An 18,829-nucleotide genomic window follows, 5' to 3' on the forward strand; every position below is an offset into this window, starting at 1 on the left:
CGTTACAAATTGTGTGACATGGTCATCTGGTGACTGACTTATGGTTTATTTCTTTCAATGAAGTAAACTGGCCATGTACTCTTGCCTTTGTGCCTTCGCCCATGCTGTTCCCTCACTCTGGAGCACTCTCCTCCCTGTCCTCACATCCGTTCAGCTCACTTTGGCTGGTTACCTGATTCTGTCAGTCTCTGCTTCAAGTGTGACATCTTTTGGGAAGCTCTTCTGTCTGGGTTCTGCAATGCTTCTGTGTCCTCCTAAAATATCTTGTACTGCATCTGTAGAGATGCAGAGAGAGCGTTTCCATTTTATTGTATCGGTTTGTTTCATTAGGACTATTCTGTAGTAAACTTTTACATGGGACACACTGGGAACAAAGGGAATTCACTTATGTCTTTTAAACTTTTTAAAAAGATTTTATTTATTTATTTGACAGAGATCACAAGTAGGCAAAGAGGCAGGTACAGAGAGAGGGGGAAAGCAGGTTCCCCACTGAGCAGAAAGCCCGATGTGGGGCTTTGATCCCAGGACCCTGAGATCATGACCTGAGCCGAAGTCAGAGACTCGACCCACTGAGCCACCCAGGCACCCCCATCTTTTAAATTTTTTTAAAAAAGATTTTACTCATTTATTAGAGTGGAAGAGAGAGCAGGAGAAAGCATAGAAGCCAGGGAACAGGCAGGAGGAGAGGAAGAAGCAGACTCCCCTGCTGAGCAGGGAGCCTAACACTGGGCTTGATCCCAGGACTCGGGGATCATGACCTGAGCTGAAGGCAGACATGTAAATGACTGAGCCACTCAGTCACCCACAGTGAATTCACTTACACACGAATCCACATAAATATGAATTCACTTACCTCTCTCATTGCTCTGAGGTAGGTACTGTTGTCATCACCACTGTATAAATGAGGAAACTAAGAGACGCAGGGGTTAAGTGACTTTCCCAGGGTCACTTCGTTGGCATGTGGGGAGCCGAGGTTCTGATCCAGGCAGTCTAGCTCCAGAGACTACACTCTTAAGTAAGATGCCTTTCCAATACCAGGGCAGTCTTGCTCATGGCTGTGTTCCAGGGCCCAGCAATTTCCTTACACTGGAAGACAATAAAGCATACTTGTTGGAAGAGTGGATGAAGCATGACACTCGCCTCCAGAAACTCCCTGCATGGTGGTCTGGTCACAGAGAGATGTGAGGCAGAGACTTCGGGAGACGCACAGACCCGGGGCTGAGGGCCTGCAGAGGAGGGAGAGACTCGTGCTATTTGGGAGGTGAGGGGCTGACTGAGTGGGCGCAACATCCCCCAACAGGGACCTGGGGGTGCAGTCACATAGTGACAGTCCTCTCTGGTTGTGTCAGGACAACCTGGACCATGTCTTGTTCTGAATCTCAAACTCATCACCCAGGGGACCTCAATTTAAGAGAAATATGAAGAGTTTGATTTGCAGAAGTCTATTAAAAACAAAACCAAAACTTTCTCTTGGTGCCAAGGAGTGAAAGAAATTAAACTGGCAGAACTGTCTGAACAATGGGATGTCCAAAGAGCCAAGAAAGAGGAACATTTTTTAAAAAAGGATTATGGGTCTAAAGAGCTTCTGTGGAGGAAGCTATCACAAGTGGCCCCGCGTCACAGTGCGTGAGGTTTATGGAGGGAAAGGAATGTCGGCAGAGGTTGGCTGAGGAGAACCGCTTGGGAAGACACATGCTTGCTCCACGGCTCCCTCATCCCCAGTGTCGGGCCAAGGCTTTTATACCAGCTGTTAACAGGTGTTTTGACAGCTCTCATTCACACACATTCAGGTAGCCTTTAATTTATAGATTAGATTCAACTTTGCTGTAGGAAAGTCTGTGCTTGGTCTTACCCCTGCCTCTTGCACATGTAGGGCTCCTTCCCAGCAGGGGGATGCTTGCCTCTTCCCCTTCCCCTGGGGCCCTCCAAATCCTCTCCCCTTTCCAAACCTTCCCAAATAACTCCACTGCTCACTAAGTTCCTAATTTTTGGAAAGACTCCATCATTTCCAATTTTTAGTAAAATGGTGAAGGCAGTGTTGTCGGCTACTCTCCCCCATCAGACTGAGAGGTTTGAGAGATGATTTCTGCTGGTTTCTGGAGCAGGCCGCTTAAACTCTCTGAGCCTTCCTACTACCAACAGTTCTGCAGTATGGTATTATGAGGATTAACTGGGGAGATCTATGGAAGGTGGTTGGCATGCTGCCAGCCATACACCATGCCCTCACGGACCAACTTGGTTCAGCAGGGCCCCAGAAGCTTTTCTTGGCCTCTGGATCCTTTCTGGTCCTGGAGGTGTCCCAGAAGTGACTTTGGGGTCGGAGGTGGTCTTGTCACCTACCACACAGAGCAGACACAGACACAGGGATGCTGGATAGGGACTGAAGCGACTAATCCAACGTTCATGTCCTTTGTAATGAGGAGGATCCCTTTTGAGCTGCAGAATAGAATGTGCTTGAGCAGCTTAATCACTGTTATTTATTAACCAAGCCAAGGAGAGTTTGGCTGAGGACCCTTGCCGACCTGTGGGGCATTAGTCTTTATTCGCTCTATTACCTGCCCCTATCTTGAACCTTTGGTTTTATTTAAATATAAGAAACTGAGACCAACCCAAACAAAACAAAAAAGCTTATTGGCCCAGAGCTGGCTGAGGCGCCTGAGGACTCACCTCTCTGTCCAAGGGACATTCATCATCACACATTCCGAAGGTGTTCCTAACTTCCTAGTACTCACCACTCCCCTACAAAGCAGGCTGTGGGGACTTTTCATGAGATTAAAAAGTAACTTTTCAAGGTTCTGCTGTGAGTAAGCAAAAGCTCACTGGGTCAGAGGCACCACAGGCTCCAAGTCAATAACCTGAAATGGGGCAGCCTGATCGCAGGGCTGTGCTGCCTGACGGATCTGTGCAGTGTGCGCTCCTAGGCTTGGGGCCCTGCTGTCTCTGCAGGGGGGTTTTCATTGTCATAATTCTGAGCTCGGTTGTATAATCACAAGTAGCTGCAACTAGGGGGCAGGGTGGTGGGGGTGAGGGGATGGCAGGACAGGACCTGAATTCTGGGCTGTGGGATCAGGATTGGTCCTGACCATAATTCATGGGGAAATTCTTCTAGAGACATAAGCCCCATTGCTCCATGCCAGATATTTTCAGGCTGCTAGCTTTTGCTAAGCACTTAGTGTGGGCTGGGCAGGCCTCATGCTGGCCTCGTGACAGACATTTCATTTAATGCTTGTAACAGCCCATCCAGGTGGGCCTTCCAGGTGGGCATTACACTCCTAATCCACAGATGCAAATCAGATGCAGAGAGGCTGGTAACTCATCCAAAGTTAAATAAGTAGAGGGTGGCAGAATCAGGACTCGAACTCACATCTGATCAATGCCGTAGCAGTGCGCTTGGTAGGATAGAGGAAAAACATCAGCATATGCTCTCCTCCCTTCTCACCACCGGGCTTGGTGAAATCAGTGGGAATAGAGGTGCTCCCCTCTTCTTTATAATGTGGTCAGCAAACTCCCAACCCCAGTGCCCTGGAAAGGCAGCCTGAGTGCCTCCAGAGGTGTGTGTCTCTGGGAGGGAGGCTCAGGCTGCTGACGCAGCCCACCACTGTGGGGCTGGTAATGCCTGGTTTTGGTGGAAATAAAGTCCGAGCACAACTTGTACTGTGGGGACTGGGGTGTGAGGAGGCATGTGCCCTTCCTTTTAAAGGAAAGGTGCCAGTCTGGTCTGGATTTGCTTGCTTGTAAAAAGCAGCAACCACAGGGTGGGATTTTTCCCCAGGGGCTCAGACTGTAAATGTCTACTGTAGGGGGGTTGGTTTTAGGAAGGAGGATTTGAGCTGGGCTGTATCCGGGGCTGAAGAGCCCAACTAATGTGCTTTCGGGACCGGCCAGCTTCTCTCCTACCTTCCCTTCCAGGATTTTAGCCAGCACCTGGCCCAGCCCTTTACTTCACAGGCCCAGGGGGGACAGGTCAGAAAGGTGAAGGCATTTGCCCAGAGTCACAGTGCTGCGGGGTGAAGACAGAATCCCAACTCCAGTCCCTTGCTATGCTCTTCTCTGCCTTGCCAGACCCTGTAACTCCTGGTAAATTGCCACTCTCTTTTGGTGCTGAAGTTTCTCTTCCAGCGTGAGATGCGTCAGTGAGTGTGGTCACCTGTTGGAGTCTTGCCACCATCACTCCCTGGGGAACTCCGAGGAGCTTGCAGGTGAGCTGGTAAGAGCACAGTGGTACCTGACTGGGAGATGTCTGAAGCATCAGACCAGGCCAGCAGGTTACTCATTTTAGCAAATGTTTATAGAACCTGATGCCCAGACCTGGAAGTTACTGTGGTGAGACTATCCCCCTTGCCAGGACCTTCCTATCGGTGTGGTGGGAGCCATGGGCATGTCATCAGGCAACCTTTCTGCAGACTGGTAGTATTTCCCAGGATGACCCAGGGTGTTCCAGGAGCACAGCTGATGGGATTGCACTCAGTGGTCACATGCCTCTCCGTGCAACCCCCCCCCCCCCGCCCCAGCCCAGGACTCCTGCAAGGGGTTAATAGTGCAGCAGGAAATGGAAGGAGTGAAAGGGTAGTTAAGGGGCTTCAGGTTAAAGAGGTGACAGTTTGGGGACAGCAGCTAGTTTACTGCCTGGAGCAAGAGCTGGAAGAGAGGAGAGAGGGGCTGGAGAAGGAGTCAGGGCCCATACCTGGTGATTCTTGATCAGACAGCCTCATGAGAGCAGCAGCACGTGAGACCTGGGTTCGATCTCTTGCTTGGGGCCTAAGTGTGTGTGAGAGAGAAACCCTTTGGACCCTATGAGGACTGCCCACAAAAGAAGGTTTTTTGTATTTTTTAAACTCTGGAGGCAGAACAAGTTCAGGCCTCTACGCCAAGGATAATAACTAACCCTGGCACTCCACACAGGCCGCCAAACCTGCTCTTGCCCTTGGACATGGTTCAGTTCCAGACCCTGGGGCTACGGAAGCTCAAGAGCATCTTGCTGCTCTGTGTTATGTTCCCTGCCACAGGTTGCAACACACACTCGACGATGTGGGCTCATGCTGTCACCAGCGCACACTCAATCTTTGAAGGCCAGATGGAAATATCCAGTGCATTTTTTGTTTGTTTTTATAAATGGGGCTGTCTTTTTGTATGTTACTATGACAAAAGTAAGTTCAGGGCACCTGGGTGGCTCAGTGGGTTAAAGCCTCTGCCTTCGGCTCAGGTCATGATCCTAGGGTCCTGGGATTGAGCCCCGCGTAGGACTCTCTGCTCGGCAGGGAGCCTGCTTCCTCCTCTCTCTCTCTGCCTGCCCCTCTGCCTACTTCTGATCTCTGTCAAATAAATAAATAAAATCTTAAAAAAAAAAAGTAATGTATGTTCCTTACAAAAAAATTAAACATCCCAGAAGTGTATACAATAGAAGGTGGGCTTTCCTGCCTCCTCTTATAGTCCCATTTCCCTAAGAAAGCCATTATCCTTCCAGAATTTAAGAGGAATGCATATATCTGTGAACACCCAGACATTTTCTATTGCAGGGTCCCATGCAAAAACAAGCTCTCTGGCTCCTTAAACTGTCCTCCAGATCCTTCTGGAAGTCCCCAAAAGGGTGCCTCACCTGGGTCCATAAACCAGTCAGTTGTCCCTCCACACAGCAACTTCTCTGTCCTCTCTACTGTGTTTCTTCTATATCCACTGCTCTCAAAAGCTTCAAGAAGTTCACAGAAGCCAGACACCAAAGTCCATGCCATGGGTTGCATATTTCCAAAGTTTCCAATCCTTGATTGGCAGAGTTGGGACACCAAGTTTTAAGCAGATGAGGTGAAGAGGCCATCTGCTCACAATGTGCCAACCACCCTTTGTCACCAGGGACTCCAAGGCTGCTTTGCTCCAATCCTGAGTCTCGACATCTCTCCTGAATGGTCCCATTAATTTCTGCTGCTAAACCTTCCAGTAAGGTCCTCAAGCTTAGTCTGGGCATCAAATGAAAGGGGAGATGCTCTTCTTTTTAATTGTTCCTTACCTTTTTTTCTGCCCCTGCCCACCCTCACAAAGAAAAGTCTCTTCTTTCTTATCCTTTGTCTTCAAAGGGTTTATATTAACTTGCAGCAATTCTTTACATATTATCAGCATTGTATATTATTAGCCTTTACATATTATCACCGTTAATCTACATTGAAAATATTTGTATCAGTTTATCTTTAACATTGTTAGTCTTATCCTTTGTCCTTAAGACATTTCAAAGTTTAGTCTAATCTACCTAATTTTTCCTTTATTACCTCTGTGTTAAGGATTCTTCCACTGCAAGATTCAATACTATTCTTTTATAATAATGTAGGAGTTGTATATTTAAATTAAATACTTTCACCTATCTGGAAACTGTTCTTGTGAATATTGTGTGGTAAGTGGAATTTCTTTAAAATTCCTCAGGGGCACCTGGGTGGCTCAGTCTTTTAAGCCTCCAGCTCCTGGTTTCTGCTCAGCTCATGTTCTCACGGTTGTGAGATTGAGCCCTGAACTGGGCTCCATGCTCAGAATGGAGTCTGCTTCAGATTCTCTCTCCCCCCACCCTCTGCTGCTTTGCTTCTCCCCTCCTCTCATGCTTTCTCTCTCTCTCTCAAACAAACAAACAAACAAACAAACAAATAAAATCTTTAAAATTCCCTAAAGAGTTGGGTGTAGAAGCTAAAAGATAAAATGAGATAGACCAAGAGACTCAGCTGGCTCTTGGATGGCCTGTGTGGGAGAAGCTTGTTTGATGAAAACATAGGAGAGTGTGCTCTTGGCCAGCTTGTGATTCCATCTGCTTCCTGCTGAGAATGACTCTCAAACTTTGTATCTTTAGAGTCAGTATTTTCTGTGTGATGTTAGTTTAGGCTTCAGAAGTTTGGGTGTGTTCATGTTGTTGCATGTGGGGGCAAGCTGAAGATTCACTGTAGACCATGAGGACTGCATTTCAGAGGGGGCCAGGACTCTTCTGCTCACAGTGTCCAGCCCTCCCCTGGTGGGGTGGGCAAGTAACTATGAGTTCTGAGCTGTTCTAAAATCGTAAGGTCCTCAGTGACTCTTGGCTAACTTCATCAATGATGGTACCTCTCTGTACCTGGAACTTGTTGCCATTAGGAAGGAAATACAGACACCTAAGAAGATGATGGCCAAAAGAGAACTTTAATGGCATTTTTTTAAATGGAAGTTCTAAGTAGAGGAAATGACATCCCTTCATTCATTTATTCAGCAAATATTTGTTGAGTGCCTACTATGTGCCAGGCATTTTTCTAGGAACATAAGTGTGTCATTTTCCACCAACAACTAATTATCCAATACCATCTGGGTGTCCAACAGTTCAGCTCAATTTTGACACTAACTGTTGCAAGTTAGTGCTGACTGAACAGATTAAAAGCTCAATAAGACTGCCCCAGTTTAGATGCCAAGTGTAAGTGGGATCTCCAGGCTACTGGCTTTTCTGACCAGGTGACTACAAAACTGGGAATTCCTATGATCCTCCCACCCCCTCAGGTTTGATAATTTTCTAGAACAACACACATAACTCAGGAACTTATTTTTTTTTTTTAAAGATTTTATTTATTTATTTGACAGAGAGAAATTACAAGTACACTGAGAGGCAGGCAGAGAGAGAGAGAGAAGGAAGCAGGCTCCCGGCTGAGCAGAGAGCCCGATGCGGGACTCCATCCCAGGACCCTGAGATCATGACCTGAGCTGAAGGCAGCGGCTTAACCCACTGAGCCACCCAGGCGCCCCTCAGGAACTTATTTTTATGATCACAGTTTATTGTAAAGAATATAACTGGACCAGATGAAGAGGTACCTAGGATGAGGTCCAGAAAGGTTTCCAGTGTAGGAGTTTTTGTCCTGGTGGAATAGGGGCACACCATGCTCCCAGCATGTGATTATGTGTAAGAGGTAGAAGCTCCCCAAACTCTATTGTTTAGAGTTTTTATATGGAGTTTCACTGTATAAGTATGGTTGATGAAATCATGGCAATTAGTGATTAAACTCAATTTTCAGCCTCTCTTCCCACCCCAGATTTAATCTCCCCTCCCTCTGATGACTGGCTCTCCCACATCCTGAGTTAGGGCCCCACCACTAGTCACCTCATCAGCATAAATTTAGCTATGGTCAGAAAGGAGTATGTTATGAATAGGAATACCTTCATCACTATGTGAAGAAGAGTAAATTATGTTAAATGAAATGAAATAAGATAACTACAAAACCATTAAAGAGACAACCATTAAATGGAATAGAATAACGTAGTGGTGCCTGGATAGCTCAGTTGTTTAAATGTCCAGCTCTTGATTTCAGCTCAGGTCGTGATCTCAGAGTCATGAAACTGAGCCCTGCGTTGGTCTCCACTCTGGATGTGGGGTCTGCTTAAGATTCTCTCTCTCCCTCTCTCCCTCCCTCAATTCTCTCTCTTGCCCTCTCTCACCCTTAAAAAAGAAAGAAAGAAAGAAAGAAAGAAAGAAAGAAAGAAAGAAAGAAAGAATAGAATAAGGTACCCTCATCGATGAGGTTAGCCAGGAGGCATCAAGGATTTTAGGTCTCAGAGCTGCTCAGAACTCACACCTACCCCAGCAAGGTAGGGCTAGGCATTGTGGGCAGGAAAGTCCTGGCCCCCTCTGAAACACAGTCCTCATGGTCTACAGTGATTCTTCCACTGAACACATCCTTCTAAACCTATGGGTGTTAAGAGAGACAGACTTATGTTTAAATCTTATCCCTGCCTCTCATTAGCTTTAGGAGCTTGGTAGATAATTCTGTCTCCTGGAGTTTGGGTGGCCTCACCTAAAATGCAGGGTTAGAAGAACTACTTCACAGGATTATTTTGAAAGCTTCTGGCTCATCATGGGAACTTGAGAAACATTAGTGTTCCTGTCATTCCTATTATGTCTCTTCAGCCTTCTCTGTCCACCATGGGGTGACAGCCTTTGCCATACAATTATTGCAGTTTGGGGCAATTGGAGTTTATAAGCAGATAGGACAGTTTGAAATGGGAAGGGCTCGGCCCCACCTGTCTGATAGACAGTCTCTAAGAGGAAGCAGTCAGGTGCTCATAAAGCCTTTCATATGGCTGTTAGATGAAAGGCAGAGCAGCCGTTCGTGTGGCACGAGCAACTAGTGCTCTCCTGAAACTCACTTTTGTCTTTGGGTGTCTGAAAGCTTGTTGTGTGCTTCTGAGTAGTGTCCCTGAGCTGAGGCACTTGGAAAGGATAGAGGTGTGGCAGTAGGGCCCCCTGACCTTTAGTTTTGCTCTTAATGGCACTGGTATAAACATGCTAGGGACATACTAGACCAGTAGGACACACATGACCAATATGTAGAGGTTTTTGTTTTTTTTTTTTTATAATTTTGGTTTACACCAGCTGGAAACTTTTGACCAGAAGATAAAGAAGCAACTATACCTTCTGGATAAAGGAGGAAACCTAGGTACCATAGGTGTAGTGTGATAGGAAGTACAGCGGAAAGAATATGGAAATTGGAGCAGACAGATCTGGGAATACCAACTCCGTGACTTACCAGTTATATGATCTTGAGTCTCTCTGAGCCTCCGGCCAATCCTCTTATAGAATTTGGGATAGGGGCGCCTGGGTGGCTCAGTGGGTTAAAGCCGCTGCCTTTGGCTCAGGTCATGATCTCAGGGTCCTGGGATCGAGTCCCGCATCGGGCTCTCTGCTCAGCAGGGAGCCTGCTTCCTTCTCTCTCTCTCTCTCTGCCTGCCTCTCAGTGTACTTGTGATTTCTCTCTGTCAAATAAATAAATAAAATCTTTAAAAAAAAAAAAGAATTTGGGATAATAATACCTACAATTAAATGACATGGAATGAATTTTGTGTGTGTGAACGTATCTGACACATATGTCCTTATTTTTGGCAAAATAACTATAAAAGACTGCATTTGAAGACTGCATTCTGAAGAACTACTTTAAGTTTTATTTTAATTAAACTAATTCTGAATCCTAAATCTTAAAGTTCTCCTGAGGCTTCAGGTGTCTTTTCTTTTTTTAAGATTTTATTTATTTGGCAGAGAGATCCTAAGTAGGCAGTGGGGGGGGAGCAGGCTCCCTGCTGAGCAGAAAGCCCAATGCAGGGCTCGACACCAGGACCCTGAGATCATGACCTGAGCCGAAGGCAGAAGCTTAACCCACTGAGCCACCCAGGACCCCTTCAGAGGTCTTTATTCCACATCACAGTAGGTGGTGACAGTGTCCATCATCTGCGTAAGTCAAAAACCCCTGTCCCCAGGCATCATAGACAGCAGAGAGACCATCATCACTGGATTGTTCTGACCTCTTGGTCTCTATACCAAGACATAGGGCACTTGACCAGGTCTCACTAAGGCCAACTATTCAGCTCCTCACATTAATGAACTGCAATGACCCATTGTTCATTTAGTTCTTTAGAGTAGAATAGTGTCTTTGATAGCCATCTCTTAATCATGGTATTGAAAGTTGGTTACAAACGCTTGACTCTCTACAGACTCATCGTTAATGATAAATATTTTTGATATCTATAGTGAAACTTACCTTCTGATTGACAATATCAAGTTGATGTTTCTTAGATTTTTTTAGGTATTGACTACACACTCACAGATGTCATTAGGTCACACACAAATGATGTTTAAATGTTTATGGCCTAGAAACTGACTGACAAGTTGACACAGAAAGCCAGAATATTTTAGTTAGGGACCTATAGCTCCTTTATTTTATTTATTTGATTAATTAAGTAATTAATTAATTTATTTGACAGAGATCACAAGTAGGCAGAGAGTCAGGGAGAGAGAGAGGAAGAAGCAGGCTCCCTGCTGAGCAGAGAGCCCGATGTGGGGCTCAATCCCATGGGACCCTCCTCTCTAGACCATGACCTGAGCCGAAGGCAACAGCTTAACCCACTGAGCCACCCAGGCACCCCGTGACCTATAGCTCCTTTAAATGGAATCATCTCCTACTGCCTGCTTAAGGCAAGTGAACATGATTATTTTTCTGTTTTCTTCTCTAGATCTTTAGTAGTGTTCCACCAATGTCAATGAGGCTTTTAGTCTCAGCAACTGCCAGTCAGGATTCAACCAGTGATAAGGCAATCCAGTTAAGCGTAAGCCAAAAATAAAACCCCCAGCCCCCCCCCCCCCAAACCTAGGAGTGTTTAGGAAACAGATGTCTTGGTCTAGAGGCCGGTGTCTGGGTCGCTGCAGAGCTGAGCTGTTAGGACGTTGGCTCAGGGGCTGAAGATGAGCCAGACAGAGGCCTTGTGGTTGTTTCAGATCTGTCTCTCTAAGTGGCTGTGCTGGGTGTAGGGAGTCAGAAAAAAGAAGCCTCTTGCCCTCTGAGGTGGTAACTATGAAAGGAAATGTTACTGATGGCAAGTTTTGCAGCTTGTGGGGAGATGCTGCTTTGCTATGGGAGAGGCAGGGAAGATGGGATTGGTGCTGGGCTCTGAAGGTTCGTCCTGAGGTGCCTGGGGGCGGCAAGCTCTGAGGTAATGGGAATATTACCTAGGCCTCCATGCTGTCAGCCAGCATCAGTCAGCTTGGGTTTCTTACCAGGCTCAGAATCACTGGATAATGAGAAGGCAATTTGTGCAGAAATCCAGCTCCATCGTTAGACAGTTCCAAGGAATGAGCGGGAAGGCTCTTGGTCAGAATGCCATTTTTGTAGCCACCACAAAATATTTATCAGTGCATTTATCACCACTCGCTGCAGGAAATGAGGCTACAATAATCAGGGTGGGTTCCATTCTCTGAAATGATATAATTGGCATTTCAGGTAAATAGCTGACCTGGCCTGCACCCAAATTCCCCCTGGGCCTTTGTGAACCAAATGAGCACAGGTTCTGTCCTGTCCAGAGCTCCTGGAGCCCTGAGTAAACTAGACATGGATCTACTCCAGGTGCCAGGCCCCAGCAGAACCTGTATCTCTAGAACCCAGAGGAAGCCCATCCATGGACCTGGGCTGGGGTCCCAAGGCTTTCCTGTTTTCACAGCCAGCACTCCTTGTTGCCCGGGTTTGGGACTACAGATGTCACAAGGAAAATAGTTCAGGAGTACTCAGGCATGACCCTCCCAGGGGCCTCTCTTGTCAGTACTTTCAGAGCCAACTCTGAGCTGTACAACCCATGGACAGCAGGAGGTTGCTGGGGGATTACCAAAGGATTAGGGGGCTTTGCTGAGTGAGCACGGACGGAGTACTTTCTGCCAGAGTGACTTCTCTGAAACAAATCTGATCACGCCACCCCTCCATGGCTCTACATCTCCTACCACTGTATTTAGAAAAGTGTTGCCTAATCGTCCTCTTCAACAAACTCACCCAGCACAGGCAGTGATTATTAAAATGCAGATTCCTGGGTCCACTCCCTGATGTGCTGAATCTCAATTTCTGCATGCATTATTCGGAAACCACAGTTAAACCACACTTAAAACAAACTCCCCCACAGATTCTTTCTTTTAAAAAATATTTTATTTATTTATTTATTTATTTGAGAGAGAGAGAGAGAGAGAGTGGGCGGCACAGGTGAAGGAGCAGAGGGAGAGGGAGAAGCAGACTCCCTACTGAGCAGAGAACCCAACACGGGGCTTGAGGCTAGGACCCCAGGATCATGACCTGAGCCCAAGGCAGATGCCCAACTGACTGAGTCACCCAGACCTCCTTCCCCCACAGCTTCTTATGTACACTAAAGTTTAAGAACTCTAGTACTTGTTTAAATTCTCTTAAGGACAATGAAGGGATTGATGCAGAAGAAGCTAAGGCAGTAAGACTAACCATGTGCACTTTAGTAGAGATTGTTAGGCATAATATATACAACAAATTACAAATGGAGGTACAACCATAAGTCCCACTGTGGTCCTGTCCTAACTGGGCAAAACCATGTTAGAGGTCTAGGGTCGGACTGGCAGGGTACTGCAGTGGTGGAGGGTAGGCTATAGCTGGGAGTTGGGAACCTAGAGGCTAAAACTAAGATAGAGGTCCTACCCTAGGACTATCAATGAGAAAGAAGTCAGAGGTCTGGGTCAGCATTGGCAGGCAAACCAAGGGTTGGCACTCCTAAGAACAAGTAGTGCCACTAAGTTCCAAAGGTGGCAACTGTGGAAGGGACCGTGAACATCACCATCATGAAGAGTCAGGAGCCAGACAAAAACTGGGTGAAGAACTGTGAGGAGTCTGGAAAATGTAGGGCTAGCACTACCTCCAGGAGCTCTGGGGACAGCGTGGCAGGCTTCTGTGATGCGGTTTGGCAACGAAGGTCTTGTTTTGGGCTTAACGCTTCTTAAACTAGCTTAAATCTTTTTGTCTCTTTGTTTCTAGTTGGGCCAGTATCTGCCATGCTTGTCACTTCATCACAAAGTTGAATAAAACAGGGTTTGTTCATCAGATTTGCCGTGGAACCATGCTGTTGGCGAGTGTTGTGAGGTGCTACTGTCCCAGTGTGCGCTGGCTTCATCCTGGGCCTGATGCTCCCTGCCCCTCTAGGTGCATGACCTCGGCCACCTGGTCTCTCTGCTCACAGTTACACCACTCTTTCAAATCCTGTCTCCACCTCGCCTCCTGTTTCAATTTCCAAACCCTGCTTCTTGTAAGTGTTTTAAGCACTGCAGCCTATCCCCTTCCTTTTTCCCTTCTTTCCTTCCTTCCAGCAATTTTGGATAATTACAGAAATCTACTCCTTTTGAGCAGAGGGTCTGACAAGCGTCCACATGCAGTTTTGGCCTTTGCTTGATACCCATCTGTTTCCCTGCTCTTCTTTTTAATTAAAAGGGCAGAAGGTGTGAGTGTGGGCTGAAGACGGGCTGGGGGCCGTCAAGACTTGAGCCCAATTCTGGCTCTCTCTGGCCTTGGGCAAGTTCCTTAAATCTTCTCTTTTTAACTGGCTCTAATGCAGAGTCCAGCCTGTTTCTTAGGGACAGGTTGAAAAATTGTTGAAAATGCTAACCATCGAAAATATCTTCACAGCTGCATCTTTGGGCAAATTCCACATTCCTTTCTGCAAGGTCCAGGGTCACATACTCTAGTTTCCCTCTGCCTGAGCACCTTCAGATCGCAGGTCTGTTTTTTTTTTTTTTTAACAGAACATCAAAAATAGACATTCATTATTGGTAGTTACTAAACATAAAAAACACACCGGTGCAAATTCAAGTGGAATGTGGTTATAAAAGCCAAGGTCTGTTGTCAAAGAAAAGTGGTGTGTGTGTGTGTGTGTGTGCTATGTAACAACTGATCTTTGATCCCTAGATGTTACCTGGTGAGTAGCTGGTTGGATTTTGGGCTCACATGCCTTGGGAGCTGTATGTAGCCTTTTTGGGGCCAAGATAATCCTATGGAATTTGGATCCTGCTTGATAAACAACCTCTCTCCCTGGTCCATCTGATACCGCCCAGCTGGTTTTTGGGTCCAGTGATCTTGCTTACTGTGTCTCCTAGGAAAAAAGTTCCAAATGGTTAGTGTGGAGCTGGCTGCTGAGCTGGCTGCTGGGGTGGCTTGCAGGAAGGGTTCTGGGTTCTGGGTTCTCCTGAGGATGACTATGCTTCTGAGCTGGGGTTTCCTGGCTTGCTCTCCAGAGAGCAAGCCCAAGCAGCTGCTTGAGTTTCTTTGGAGGGAGAGTGTGCTTCCCCGCCTGGGATGGAGAGCAGTTTACGTCTCTAAGCAAACTCCTTTGTGGTTGATCCAGGGCCTCTTGCTGCCAATGCACAGGGCCTGGGGGCCTGCCACAGCACTGGCTTCTTGGCTGGAGTCTAGAAGGACTCATTTTTGGCTGTTGGGTGAGTCAAAAATGATATTTCTATCACATTACTTAAGTCAACCAAGCTAGGCCACTAAAACCAAGACATGAACTAGTTTGGGCCACCTCATACTTGGTGGGGAATGTGTCCTGCATTGCTGGGCAGCTCTGCTCCTGCCCAACGCTCCCTGCTACACATACACATACTCAGGAACCCAGAGTCCTTCTGTTTTGTAGCTCTATCACCCTGAGTCCTTGAGAGTGTTTCCATTGTTGAAGCTGGGTTGGCACAAGACCAAGCCCAGACAACAGATCAGGGAAGAGAGCATGGAGGGGCATTCCCGTTCCAATGGTGCACACGATCCCTTCTGCTTCATTCTGCCAGAGTGAACTCAGTGACAAGACCACACCTTATTACAAGTCTTGAGGAATGCAGTCCCTCCCTGGGCAATCCCACACGCCATGACCCTGTTATTATGGAAAAAGAAAATGGAAATTACATTGCCACAATAAACCTTAGCCATGACTACAACTACATGGTGAATCCTGTATGTCCTCCAGCCAATCTCTGAACATAGGGTGGCCTGCGAGAGTTTTCCCATAACCCATACTTTGCTGGATTTGATATTTTTGTATGGACCGAATGTTTGTGTTCCCCTAACATTCATACACTGAAATCTAATCTCCAGTGGCAGGCATGGTATTAGGAGGTAGGGGTCTTTGGGAGGTAATTATGCACGAGGGTGGAGCCCTTATGAAGGAGATGAGTGCCCTTGTGAGAGGGGGCTAGAAAGCTAGATCATTCTCTTTTTGCCTGTGAGGATCCAACAAAGAGTCGGCAATCTGGAACTCAGAAGGCTGCTCTCTCTGGAGCCCGATCCGGTTGGCCCCCTGGCTTTGTCTCTGGAACCGTGAGAAATATGTTTCTGTTGGTCATAAGCTACCCAGTGTATGCTACTACATTATAGCAGCCCAAGCCAACTTAAAGCAGTATTATTTGACTTTCTAATTTTTGCCATCCTGATAGGTGTGGAGTAGCATCCTGTTTTGTGGGTTTCTATTTCCTTGATTCCTAGTGAGATTAAGCATCTTTTCATATGTTTAGTGACAATTTGAGTTTCCTCTTCTATGAAGTGCCTATTCATATTCCTTGTTCATTCTTCCTTTGGGCTGTTTGTCTTTTCTTATTGAATCCTAGGAGTTCCTTATATCTGGATACTAGGAGGGAAGAGAATGATTAAACAAACGGAGATAGGAAAATGAAGACCTTGGAGGGATTTGGTTTGGCTGGATTATACATACATAATGGGGACTGACAGGAAATAAAGCTGAAAGGGTAAACTGGGGATAAATGAAAGGCTATTAATGCCAAGGTGAAGGTTTTTGAACCGTACTCTGAGGGGTATGAAAATCACTGAAAATTTCAGTAGGTGAGTGATCGTTTTGGGAAGAATTCCCTATTCCTTTCTACTTTCTGCCTGTCAGGACTGAATGGGCTTTCTCTGGGCTCCTGTAAGTCATTCATTCATATCCTCTCTCTCTTTCTCTCTTCCCTCTGTCTCAGTCTATTCAGACTGCTCCCATCGCTTACCATAGACTAGGGTAGCTTATCAACAGCAGAGATTTATTTCTCATAGTTTAGAGGCTAGAAGTCCAAGATCAAGGTGCTGGCAGATACGGTGTCTGGTGAAGGCCCACTTCCTGGTTCACAGACTGCTGCCTTTTTCCTGTAACCATACAATGCAGGAAGGGTAGGGGGTGCTCTCCAGGGTCTCTTTTATAAGGGCACTAATCCCATTCATGAGGGTTCTACCTTCATGATCTAACCACTTCCCAAAGGCCCCACTACCTCCAAATACCATCTCATTGGGGGTTAGATTTCATCTCATGAAGTTTGAGGGGACATAAACATTCAGTCTATGGCACTCTTTCCCTACCGCACTGAACTGATCTATTTCTGGGACAACTTCCCAACGAGAGGGGTGCTGAAGCTCTGTTCTTATTTCCCAGTAATTAGCACAGTGCCTGTTTCAAAATAGCTGCTCAGTAATGATGACTGAACAATTCAAGAGCTCAATTTTAGGAAGCAGAGTACAAAATCAATGGGTGGGAGAGAAGACAGTCCAGCTCAGTTAGAAGCTGGAACATCACCCAGTTGAAAGGTAGTAAAGGTAGCGGAGAAGGGACAGTGATAAAAGCAAAATAAGAGGGACAGCCGGGAATTACGTAGTGACGTTGAATGCTGCATCTTGGCACCTGGCCAAATGCAGAGTGTGAAGGAGGAGGAGGAGGAGGGTGACTCTGAGATTTTGAGCCTCAGGATGGGGAGAAAAGTCATGCCTATAAGTAGAGGAAAACACATCAGGTCAGAATCTCAGCAAGTGATGATAATTAAAATTTTAAACAAGTATAAAGTTAACTTATAATTGCTTAGCATTCTGTAGTTCTCAAGGCTTTTAGCTTTATAGTGGTAAATAGCACGGGGTACTCCAAGAAAGGGAAACTTGCACCAAAGAGGGAACTAGAAATATGTGCAGATTTCCTGGCTCTTCCCTTAAATTTTTGCCTGAGAGCTCAAATTTAAAAAGTCGTCAATCGGTTGACCATGCAATTTTGTTTCTGTAGAGCTTCCTCCTCAGCTGAGGAGACGAACTTGGATATTTGGAGCTGGTCCCTTAGATGCTGCTTTATGCAGGAATTGATATCTTATTGCATGAGATGCAGTGGATGTGAAGCAGGTGAGAAGCCAAATGCAGCGACACCTTCCTGTGGGCTGGCTGCTGTTGGTTGTTAGCGATAAGGACTATCTTGTATTTTGGAGCATCAGTCAAGACTGGAGATCTAAGATGATAGTTCCTGAGCTCAAAAATGATCCCCATTCTCCATCCTAAGAATTATCTTTGCTCAGTTTGCGGGGGGAAGGTTGACAGGGGGTTGGGGTCCCTAATAGGTGTCCGGAGCTGCTTTTGCCATGCCTCTAATTCTAACTCTGCTTACTCACGGGAATGGAATTTGGCCTGTGGCCAAAACAGCCTCAGCCATTCTGTTAGGTCCTGTCTAGGGCAGTTTCTGTGCCACAATGGCCAAGCTGAGGGTTTCAACTTGTATAAGACTGTCTGACATGTAAAGTGGAAAATGTCAACTATCTTTACAGCAAGTGTGCTGATCCCTGCTTGAGAATGTTAACACCATGGAGATAGAGGCTGTATCTTCTCTGCAACTTAATTCCCAGAAAAAGGACCAGTAAATTTTTTCTGTTCCTCTTCTGCCCCCACTTTCCTCTTTCTCTTCTCTGTTACCCCTTTGCTTCTCTGGCAGCAGTCAGTGTCATTCAAGAACAAACAGAATGCCAGGCTCTGATGGAAAACAAACAGAGCACAGCTACTCAGCTGGGTGCCCCGAATGCTGTCTGACCAGGTGCTTTCTGTGCTGGGCTTTGAAGATGAAACGTGCTTCCTGAAACTCACCAAGACCCAAGACTATGGTGATAGTAAGCTGTGATTCCTTACGAATGTTACAAATGTACAAGATCAAGAGTTTAGGCAAAGTCCCACAAGATGGGAACCCTAATAGCAGGCACCAGCCCAGAAAGCTGAGTGTGTGTCATGGTGAGCTTTGGGAAAGGCTCCAAGGAGAGGACATTTTAGGATACCCCATGCCATATATATATCTCAATTCTTTAAGAATATCAGTGAAGCTAACAAACTACTAAATAGTGACGTTCATGATGATGCAGATTCAAATTCTGACTTGGTTTCCATGGAGCTCCGCATTGTGCTATGCTGCCACGGAGCCAGCTGCCCCATGGCTCACCTCCCTTTCTTGCTTTCCTAAGAGGCCTCATGTGCCATGTACAGACATGAGCACACATGATCAAGGATTACCTATGACCCAGGAAAGAGGTCCACACAGGCCCTATAAGCAGACTTTGTTTCATTAGACATGGGAGTGAACTAACTGGAAAAGAACCAGAGTGGGGCCTATGGGGAAAGCTGCAGGGCCAGCCAAGTAATTTAATCTTTTGGATTTGGTTTCCTTTTCCAATAAAACAGTACAAAACAAAACAATTAGATAGGGCTTAGTTTTTGTGCACGGAGGTATTCTGTAGTTCTACAAACCTGTGGTTCTA

The sequence above is a fragment of the Mustela nivalis genome, assembly GCF_964662115.1.
Source record: "Mustela nivalis genome assembly, chromosome: 10".
NCBI lineage: Eukaryota > Metazoa > Chordata > Mammalia > Carnivora > Mustelidae > Mustela > Mustela nivalis.